This window comes from Aedes aegypti, chromosome 1 (genome assembly GCF_002204515.2).
Source record: "Aedes aegypti strain LVP_AGWG chromosome 1, AaegL5.0 Primary Assembly, whole genome shotgun sequence".
In the NCBI taxonomy this organism is placed as follows: Eukaryota; Metazoa; Arthropoda; class Insecta; order Diptera; family Culicidae; genus Aedes; species Aedes aegypti.
In genome coordinates, this window is record NC_035107.1 from 118,728,742 (window position 1) to 118,740,742 (window position 12,001).

The 12,001-nt window shown below is 37.5% G+C and overlaps 1 pseudogene; it reads right to left on the bottom strand.

Annotated features, from left to right (window-relative positions):
• Positions 1-10,736: 10,736 nt before the first annotated feature.
• On the bottom strand, positions 10,737-11,286 carry LOC110674483 (annotated as a pseudogene).
• Between the last annotated feature and the right edge of the window lie 715 nt (positions 11,287-12,001).

Genomic DNA, 12,001 nt, shown 5'->3' on the forward strand with positions numbered 1-12,001 from the left:
AATCCGAATAATGCCATTTTTAAAGAAATAATAAATAGTTAATTTCGAGAATTGCGATGAAAATGCCTAAATGTAGGAAATTTCCTAAGGAAATCCATGATATCTAACAGAAATTAAATTATTTCAACCATATGAGCTAATTGATATGAGTTCAGAAGATGATATCGGGCTCAGGGATATATTTTAAGCATCCTTACAAACTTTACTTACTTTGAATAATGCCGTTGTCGTCGTCGCTACCTACATGTAAATACATGCTAGAGCGATCAGAGTATCAACTTGTCAAACAAAGAACTAAAACTAATCAGAACAGCTTTGTTGATGTTTTGATTTGGTAAGAAATTGTCGATCGAATCGAAATACGCACACAGATAAGACTGCAAAAATGCTACCGCCGCCCGACCCGAGCGATGGGAACCTAGGAAAAACTTTGTTTGTCATTTATCTCCGTTGAACACTAATCATCCAAAATTATAATTGATATATAAATAAATTAATTAATCAATTAATAGTAATAGATATAATGTCTCTGGCTGTAACTCTTTTACGTCGAATTCATTGTTGTGACCCTGAAAAGGGCCGTTTTGTTTGAAATTGTGCTGCAATTCAATTTAAGCGCGTTCTCCACAGATACGACGAGTCAGTTGGACTGCAGTGCTGTAAACATTCGACACTTTGAGCGACGTTCGTTTCGTTGCCATGGTCAGCAGTCACAGCAAGAGCGGTAGAATGAACGTCGACAAACACAAAAAAGTGTCAATTGAATGTCGTCTGATACGAGAAAATTTGCATAAATCATAAGTTTTGCATAGAATTCAGACATCGGAACATAAAAAACATGGATAATTTGATCTTGTATGTTATGTCGAATGTGACACACATACAGTGAAAGCAGAACAGAAACAAATAACACCATAACGCTTCCTAACATACACTCCCGTGCATAAGTTTGGGTTCACCCCCTAAAAAACATGCAAAAGTGTTCTGTCCATATCTCTGTGATTACACATCCAATTGAAAATCTCTAAGTCGCATTCGAAAGGCAAAGAGTTATTCTTACTTCGTATGTATTTTTCCAAAAACATTCTTTGAATTTTGTATACTAAATTTTTACTTAAAGTTGTGACATTTTTCAAAAAACACACTGAAAAATCATATTGAATTTCCTCAGCATTGGGTCGACCAAAATTTTAAATCAAAGTGTCATTAGAATCGTAATCTTATATTCTTTGAAGAGACCACACGAAATTTTGGCGAAAAAATCTGAAAAGTATTCAAAATCAATGAAACAGTCAGTCAAGTCATCGTGCAAAAGTTTGGGTTCACCCATCAGTATGGTGTATCGTGCAAAAGTTTGGGTTCACCTGAACTTACTTTATTCTGTGAAATCTCGTACCAATCATGTACGCTCCATTATTTGCGCTCAAAAAAGCTTTAAACTATTAAAATCGATTGAAAAATGGCAGAGATATTGACAAAAATGATGTGCGTGCGGCTCAGGTGAACCCAAACTTTTGCACGATTTGCATCATACTGAGGGGTGAACCCAAACTTTTGCACGATGACTTGACTGACTGTTTCATTGATTTTGAATACTTTTCAGATTTTTTCGCCAAAATTTCGTGGGGTCTCTTCAAAGAATATAAGATTACGATTCTAATGACACTTTGATTTAAAATTTTGGTCGACCCAATGCTGAGGAAATTCAATATGATTTTTCAGTGTGTTTTTTGAAAAATGTCACAACTTTAAGTAAAAATTTAGTATACAAAATTCAAAAAATGTTTTTGGAAAAATACATACGAAGTAAGAATAACTCTTTGCCTTTCGAATGCGACTTAAAGAGTTTCAATTGGACGTGTAATCACAGAGATGTGGACAGAACACTTTTGTATGTTTTTGAGGGGGTGAACCCAAACTTTTGCACGGGAGTGTAGCTATCGTGGTCAGTGGCATTCAATTGATATTTTTCTTTTCGACATTCGTTTGATCGCTCGTGTTGTGAATGTTTAAGCGAAGCGCTGCCGAATATCAGCGAAACGTGTCGACTACCGTGATTGCTTACAACACTGGATGTCCTTCGACATGATGCTGACACGCTTGGCGTGGATTGTGTACAGGTTGGTATTCTCAAACAAACCGATCAGTTAGGCCACTCGCTTCCTGCAGGACCATGACGGCCGAGCTCTGGAATCGCAGATTTGCCTCTACATTTCCCCGGATACCACGACGAAGCAGAACAAGTTCTTCATGGTGCGGAACTACTTCGAGTATCAAAAGGAGATCATGTAAATCATCGTGGCTGGCAACTTTAACATCGATTTGGGCAAAGAGAAAAACATGGAGCTCGCGGACTTCATGGAGAAGTACCTCAACCTCAAACTGGCTTCGGAACCCACTAAATCAACCAATCTTAGTGGATCATGTGTGAACCTATCCTTCAACGGAAATATTTGATAGAGGAGCAAGAGTTACCGTTCATGCTTCTTCTTCCATCGACCGATTCTATCGGTGTTGAAGTGTTAACCGAACCAACCAAATAATAACACACAATGTCCATAATAGGTCAGAATTGACATGCAAGAAATGAAAATTGATTATCAGTAGAAATCTTTCATAAGTTCGTGACGGTTTCAAGCCAGGAAATGGAAGAAGCTAACGTTATCGAACGTCAACTTGGCGGTTGTATCTCGGAAACAATCTCTTACTTTTTTGTTCAGAACAGTCCTAACTTCTTCCAGTCTCCTAGGAATTTTCAAAAACGTTCTCTTAAATGATAATGCTTGTGAAGTCCTGAGTAACTTGATTTTCAATCGGACTAGTGAATTCTAAATTCAAATTATGCGCGCTTTCAAATTGTATAGCAAGTTTTTGAGCTTTTTCGCAATTAGTTAGTAGTAATTTGTTTTCCTCTCCCTAGGAAGTTTTTTTTATTTTATTTTGATAATTTCTAAAAAGGCTTAGTGCCAGGGTTCGATTGAGAAATCTTATTTTCAAAAATTTGAAATTTGAGAAAATCGTTTTTTAATTTTTTTTTTTGCAGATCCTGCCATATAAATTTTATAGCAGGATCGCGAGTGCGGTGAAATTGCCTTCTCCTCACGTTTTTAAGACGGATCAAGAGTTTAAGATAATCGTCTATAATCACGGATTCGAATTTTACTTCACATTTTTTGCAATAAGAGTTGCTCGTTGTCACTATCAACGCTTTGAATTCGCTGATTTGTACAGGCCGACTGCGATACAATTCGGATCATTCCATGTAATATAAACATCATGATGTCCACTCCATCAGCAGTGCATTGATGGCAGACACTCTTATTGTAGTCATCAGATTAAATATGAAATCAAACAAAAAATGGAGGTTTATAATTTTTATTCGTAGCTTTCAATATTGCTCTTCATTTTAATTCATAGTTTCATCTAGTAATCCTTTGCAATGAAATATAAAAAATAAAAACAAATAGGCAGCACCATTTGGACGTCGTTTCTCCAATGAACCAAATCTAAGAGTTAAATTTTTCGACAAGAGCGTCAGCCACTCTCGGCTAACGATGAAGCTACTAAATAATACAATTTTATATAGTACGTCTGTGAAAAGTGTATGGAATAACAGTTATAAAGTGTAGTGCACGAAAAAGTGGAAAAACTTGTGCAAATAAGCATTTGTGATGTGAAAAAAGGCAGCCTTGCATGCTGTCCGGATTTATAGGCTAGTGATCATTAACCCGGACATACCGTGAAAACCTAATATTTATTGAGCGTTTGGAAAATATTTCAAATTGCTGCAAAACTGTGTAATAACATAACAAAAAGTGAAAGTAGTTACCAGACAATAAATTTACGCAAGAAAAGTGTTCATATTGTGGGTAATTCCAGTGAATCTAAAATGCAGGCTGTTTGCATGGGGTGCAGGTAAAATAATTGTAATTCTACTCAACATTTTTGCCTTTCATATATTTTGAACACACATATGCAACAAACTCTATTATATTGGAGATTTTGGGATAGAGTGATGTGCCTTAAATTAGTTTTTAATGTGTTTTGTCAGCCAAATCGCTTCTGTCCGGATATTGATTCAAAACCGTCCGGCTTTTGGTGCATGTGTCCGGATTTAAGAACACGACATGCTTCATTAATTTAACGTTTTACATGTTAAACTTGTATTTTAAACTGTAGTTTTTGTCCCTAACTCAAAGTTTCAATGTGTACTTATGTGAATAACAATAACACTTGTACTAAATGTGTCAGAAACATATCTAAAACAGCGTTTGAAGCGGCGTCGCTTAAGTGTCAGGGTAATTATGCATCACTGTACGATATTCTTGAAAGTGCTGCAGATGGATTGAAACTGTGTGTTGGTCACTGAAAACATGAATAGCGTGGTTAATTACCACGTAATCACTCATTCTACAGTGATTATGATCCAGAGTGCCATGTCGCATCATTGTTGTTGGGTCAGATCAAAGTGATATTGATAGTTCGCAATTGATATTGATAGTTTTAGTACATCAGCCATCAGCTGATATGACTGATATTGTGCAATTCTGCTTTAATCTCTATTCGGTGAGTGATTAAAGGTGTAGTGTCCAGATACTCTCCTTCGATAGCAATTTTAAACATTTGCTTCACTGTCTCGAGTTCACTGGTTTGCTGATCGGCTAGTTCGAGCTCATTCTCTGGCTGGTCAATTTCTTCAACCTCCACGGTCGTCTGGATTGTGGGACAAATATTGAATGCTCTCCAAAAATCTCCTGCTCCGAGAATCAATCGTTGGTGGAGTTTTGGTGCAACGATCGTAGGAATTATTTTCATTTGTTTGTCAAAGTATATGGGTAAATCAACACAGCCAATAACTGGGATGCTATTGCCTGCTGCATTTACAAGTGTGATAGTAGAGGGGTGAATTTTGAGATTGAGAGATTTCATTAATTTCTCAGCTCCTCTGCCTAACACAGAGCGTTCTACACCGCTATCGAGCAAGCCAATTATTTATTTCCCCAGTATATGTACTTTAACGAAAGGTCGAGCATCTCCATCGTTGTAAAGGAAGAGCTTTTCCAGCTCTGGTAGTTAATAAGAATCCGTTTCGACGAAAGAAATAAAGCCATTATCTCGTAAGCTTTGCAAAATCTCTGCATCGGAGGGACTTTCTTGAAGAAATTCAGCTTGCCCTCTCAAACTGAACTCTCCGCGTTTTTTTTTAACAGACTGGACAAGCACTCATGAATATATTTAAGAAACCACAAACTTGGTAGAATTTTTGTAGCCTCTCCTTACATTCGCTGTAGTGATGCCCTGATTTCCGACAGTTATAACAGACGCCATTCGGAGGTCGCTTGTATTGATCGGGTGAAATCTTCAATGAAGCATTGGAGGGTCCAGCCTTTACCTCAGAGGGCTGTATTTCCTGCCGACCATTTTTACTCGGTTCTGGCTGTCTTGGTTTTTAAGAATCTGACTTCTGGGGTTTGTTAGTGGCATATTTGGAATTTTGAAACACTCTGGTATTGTTTGGCGGTGCCTCCTTCTTGGGTTCACACTTAAATTATTTCACCGACCTCAGTAAAATTTTTCGCCGAGAACCCAACAGCTGAGAATTCGGTAATTTTTAACGCCGAATCTCGGTACTTATTTTACCGAGATTTCGGCAATCCGAAGTTTTTGCCGAGATCTCGGCGAACATTACCGAGATTCGGTAAACGTTTACCGAGATCTCGGTAAAAATTTTACCGAGAATCGTCAAATTATTACCGAGATATCAGCTGTTGGGTTCTCGGCGAAACCGTTTAAGTGTGTTGGTCTTTGGACCCGGAGATTTCATTCACCTGTGGGTTTCTTGACTTCTGGTTGTCAGACGATCTCTGGTCTAAATACCAGTTATTTTCGTCTACAGTACGACCGAAACGTTTGAAGGTCGTGGGAACCAATATCACTACTTCCATCTTTCCTGTCTTTGTCACCGTCTCATGCGACCTTTCCCTTGGAGAGGTGACAAATCTTCAAGAAATTTCATCAGCAGATTGGTCTAATTTAAATAGAATAAACGAACCAATTAAAAAAATAAATATTTTTTGCTCCTCTAGTCATTTTATTTTGACATTTAACGCACTCGTGTAGCAGAAACATTCCCGATATATTTTCAACATATTCCATGAGTTATCGCTGGGGATTCCTAGAAGACCGTTTTTTTATTCCGCTTTCAGATTAATTTAGCTGAATCTAAATAATTGTAAAATATTTGTTCTTAAATATAAAATACCACACAGGATTATATTGCCCATGTTCATACAGTCGTCATACAGTTGATATATAATAATGTACTAATAATGTACTGGACACAAGCACATGCGTCGACCGGCTCTACCCCATTTGGCATAAAGCCATTTGGCATAATGCCGTTTGGCATAATGCCATTTGGCATAATGGCCATTTGGCATAATAGCCATTTGGCATAACGGCCATTTGGCATAATTAAACGAAATATTATTTTTTCTCTCACATTTCAAAACGTTTATTTTGGTGCTTGAAATATTTGTCTAATAAACGGTTTCTTCACCACCGCTTACGCCTTAAACCTAGTTTAACTATATGGATAACGTGGTTTACAGCTTAATTATGGTGAATAAATTGGCCCTAAGACAAGTAAAGTTAACTGAAAGAAGGGGAAATTTTAACCATGATTATTAGTTTGAAGAAATAATGTGAAGTACAAGGAAACACATTAAGAAAGACTCGTTGTCACGAAGTGTGCATTTGAGGCTGACGACAAAACCATCAGCAATGCAAAGTCACATCTGCGGTTGAACATATCTCTGGAAAGGTATCGTGTAGATGAAGATCCAAGTATATGGGATAATCGTTGCGTACAATTTGACCAAATGAAAGAATGGGCTTGACTCTCATAAGTTATGAAATTCCATGTGAGGCTGAGTACTCACTTGGATTATTCTGAATTTCACGTATACGTTATGTATCTAGCGGAGAAGTTGAAATGGCAGAACCTGGGAGGGAGGCACCGATACTACACACGAAATATGACACAAAGTTATTTCGAACTGCAAGAAAACTCCAGCTTGCCAACGACAATCAAGGCAGACTTGATGAAAATTGCTAGTTTTCTTTTGTTGTGTTCCTTCGATCGTTCTGGACAAACATGGAAAAAGGGGCAAAGCTTTCTATGCGTTTCATTTTTGTTTTAATTGGAAATAGTAAAATAATGCGTATTTGAATACTTTATATTCAATCAGAATAAAAGGTGCTATTGTGACATTACTTTTGAATAAGCATTAATAGCTTTTCAATCGATTTTTTGTCACATTTGATAAAATGCAAAAATATGTTTTAATCAATTACGCGCTTTTATTATGTTTGTCCATTGTTTTAAATCTGGGCTCACAGTGACGGTTCGTGACAGCAGAATCTCGGCTCACCTTGACGTACATAAATTTCGTATTGGTTTCTCCCTCCCAGGGCAGAACCTGCAAAATAATGCTGCTGTATTGTTCCAATTTTACAGTTCTTTTGAATTTGCATTTTGGCTAATCTTAACTTTTATGCCGTGCAGCTTCGAATTGCTAGACGCTTTGAAAGCCGGGAAGTGGCCTGTTTCTCGGTGTTTTTGGACCTAATTCCGATTTTCTCGTAGCAGTGTCGATGTGGTGGTGCTTCTCACTCCAGTGATTGCTTCTCACCCCAGTCAGGTATCAATTCTCGTCGACGCCATCGGGATTTTCTATGATATTAACTCCCAGATCGCGTCTTCATTCGGAAGGGAAGAAAAGTCCTTGGTGTCAGCCCAATTGTTGATGGACTCGATATGTAGGGTCCCAGGTGTGTGTGGCTGTCTCTCTGGGCGTCGGAATTTTAAGGCTTCAATCCTAGACCCAGCCGACATTAAAAATAACTAGCCCAGAGATATAAGAAAAAGTGTTTAATCGTCTAACCTCCATAACTGAAACTTCTTCTACATTATCCATGCATAAAAATAGCCGAAAAAAATGATTTTTTTTGTGAATTAGGGCTGGTGTCCAAGATTCGAAGCATCCGGGCAATTTAAATCAACACGCAATCCGATGTAACAAACTTCGATCTTAGTGTGCCTATGATTCGTTACGCTGCAAACTAAAAAGAACAGTTTATTTTTGAAAGAAGGTATAATTTCTACAAGAGTAATTCGCCAATTGTTGAATTCCTAAAGGCAAAGCATCTCTCTTGAGATTGTCCTTCTTTAGAACATTGGCAGTTCTTTATATTTGGTTTCTACGCTCTCAGAAAAAAAAATCAATATTTCCAGAGGCTAAGCTACACGGCTTCATATAACTGTGTTGCCAGCTGAAAAAAATAAAGACATCCAAGCCACGGTCAAAAATATAACTACGGCATTATCACAAATAAAAGAAGACAGACGTTCAGAGAGCATTATAAGATTTATTAAAGCGAGATCACTCTATGGTGCCAAATTTTATACTCCTCATATTACTCCTTCATGAAGCGATAGGAATAAGTACTCACATCTACAAGTGTGACTTGGAAGGCACTGGTCGGAACTCGGAAGAGATTCAATTCTATTGTCTAAAGTCAAAGATGACACATTGGATTTATCGAGTCCAACTTTGAGATTTTTTGTGGAAATTCATTCTTCAAATTATGCCAAATGGCCGTTATGCCAAATGGCCATTATGCCAATTGGCCATTATGCCAAACGGCATTATGCCAAATGGCATTATGCCAAATGGGATAGAGCCGCGTCGACCATGTAAATTTGGACAGTACAATCCCTATAAGAAAAGGTATTCAACTCTACAGTCTCTACCATGTAAAAAAATGGTTTCTTTACATCGAATAAGCAATGATTGATGATTACAATGACACCCAGATTTGCCCTAACTCATTATCTTTCAAATGAGTCACAGAGGAACAGAAATGGATATGAAATGAAAACAAAAAGTAATCAAAGTTTATTTTTACGGAACACGTGATTTTGTGACGAGCATATTATTCCGGCTGTAAGTGATACGGAATGATTAATCTGTTTAAATCGTACGAGATCTATTACATCACTTCCAAGTGGTAGAAGCTCTGAGGTTGACACTGTTGCAGTGCAGCTACACCTTGAGGCGCAGGCGGAGACCGCATGTGTATAATTTATAACAGTTTGTTTGAACAGTACCGATCAAGTGATCAAGTGAATGGAAAATCGTCTCGCTTGCCTGTCTGGTTCACTGCGGGCGCTGTCTGGCACTGTCGCGTCGCACTATGGGCAGTTTTCATATAGTCGGGCGGTCAAACATATTTTTCCTGTCTTATTTTATACTTATGACTGATACTAATTTGATGGCTTGTTTTCAAACACCATATTTGATGATGCGTTTGTTACTAACTATGCATATAGGTCACGATTGCGAAAAGCATTCTTATAGCCATGATGATAATAAATCTTCGAGCTTTTTAGTAGAATACCTATAAGTAGATGAAAAAACCGAATTTAGTACTATACCATTTAATTCCAGAGGGGTAAGTGAAAATAATTAGTATATTTTACTGAATATGTGAATTAACGTTTTAAACTCATGCGTAAACCTTTGAGGCCATTGAGAACATTACGATAAGTAATTTCTGAGATTTTTCAGCCTTTATTGCATAATAGAGCGAAATATAGTTAACCTGCCAACTATCACTCCGTAACTAGTTGGCGGCGTGCAATCTTATTTTAATATTTTCAGTGGGAAAAAGTTGAGCATAATAATTGTCTGTACCATTTTGAAGTTGTCCTCTCTGATAGTTTTGAACCACAATAAAAAAAGTTTTAAAATTAATTCTACATAGACCTAAAAATAACTAAATTGAAACACTGTCAATTTTCTAATCACGTGGGGCAAGTGAAAAGTTTCTCATTAGAGATTAAATTTGTGTTTTCTCTTTAGGTAGCTATACTTATACAAGGTTCACAATAGACCATTTCCGTCAGATCTAACCCCCAGTCTTAGTATTTTTCTTCGAAAGACAATCATTTATAATGAATATATACGCTTTCAGATCTTGTTTATATGCACTCCTGATTTTCTTACAAATTTCTAAAAACGTGGATACTCACCACATTTTTGAAAATAACTCGAGATGCGGCACAGTTTGTTCAACCCTGTGGGTATACAGCGATCAGAATGACTGAGATCTCGATCAGGGCGCCCCGGACCAAAACTAACCTCAAATAACTTTCTTTGCTAACCTCAACTTTGCGTTTTATCGGTCGGATCTCAATTTTTGCTGGAAGCAAAGGAATAATATGGAAAAAATGCAAATGTAGAATACTAAGAATCAATTTGTCCACCCTTTCCTCTAAACTATAACACTGAGAATCGTCTTCCAGCAGGAAAAAACAACATTTCCCTCTACAGATTCAAAATTCCCGAAATAAAAAACAAAACTATCATTCACCCAATAGTTACAGTAATCACTATTTTTCATTATAAACGACTTCCGATATCATTATTTTTGATATTCATGCCGACAAATGGCTTATCAAGCTGTTGGCTGATGATCCGGAAGCTTCCCGCCTTGAGCGAGCAATCTTCCGGACCATTCAAACTTCGGCGGCAGAAAAAGATCACGCACGACATCTATTCTATTTGAACTCAGCAGAACCTTGTAACGTCGTTCGACGGTTGCGGGAGAAGACAAAAATTAATCAGGTGGTCACGATGGTCAACATTCTGCAGCAGAGGAGGAACCCTGGAAGGTATTTCCGAAAAAAAAACTTGATTTCATATCCATCCTTTATTTATCCTTTGGTGAAGAATTTGCGGATTTGCTGTTACACCCGGTAGTATATCAGACCGGACATTATAAATCAGCCACTCTCCCGTCTCAATCCCGAACGGAAACCGCTCCCATCAGCGAACTTATCGAAATCTTCTGGTTTCGCGTTCGGATTCCAGCAGCGTCAGGATTTCACCTTCGCAAGCCGGGTCCTTGGCATTGCGGATGATCCGACAGTTCTGCTCGCTGAAAATTTCACTTTCGCCTGGCCCACTGACCCTGGGAACCGGTGCGGCCGAGAACATTGATAAGTTGAGCCAAAACGACAGTCTTATCCATGGTTTTGTTTTTTTTTGCACCTATGTGGCCACTAGTAAAACAAAACGGCAAAAAAGGATGATAACGATCTTGTGAAATGAAATGCCCATATGATGAAAGAAAACATAAACAAAAATCATCTGTCATACCAGCTGATCAAAAACTCACCACAACGTGATGGCAAAATCATAAGGGAAAAAGGGGTCTCCGTTTTTTTCGGGGTGAATTGAATTCTAGGGGACCGAGGGGTGAAGTAACGTGCCGCCAGTTTTTCATTGTTTTTCAATAGTTAGAGGCTCCAAAACATATCGGTTCCTTAGGAAAGTTTGTTCAGTAAACTGACAGAAAGCATATAGACCAATAAAAAAAAATTACGGAAATGGTCTAATATCCTAGAACATCAGAACGTGCTGATAATTCAAGAAACACTATACTCAAAGCGTTAAATGCTATTATCATGGCCAAATCATGGAACTTCTCTAAAAAAAGTTACCAAATATTACGATATTAATATGTTTACTTCGGACAGCCGATTAAAAAGAAGACGTTGATTGAAAAGTTCCAATATAAGAGAACGCACGGAAATCTTGTGGGATGTCTATGTAAAGCTAGTTCAAAACATAAAAAATGGGGCATAGGTGTATCCACGTAAAAAAAGTTTCTAAATACTTTATTGAAGGATTCTGTTTGATTTCTCTTGAAGAGTTATCCGTCGTCATATCTGATTTTCATAAAAACAAATAACTAGCGGTGGAAATTCTACAGAACAGAAATGCAATTGCTGTCCCATGATGTAAGAACTAACATTGGAAATGTTGCAGTTGTAATGTTGTCGAATCATTTCAACAAACATAACTGAACAGAAGAAAATTCAAGTAACAATAATAAAATTTTCTTTGTTTTCATAATACTTATGTTATTGTTC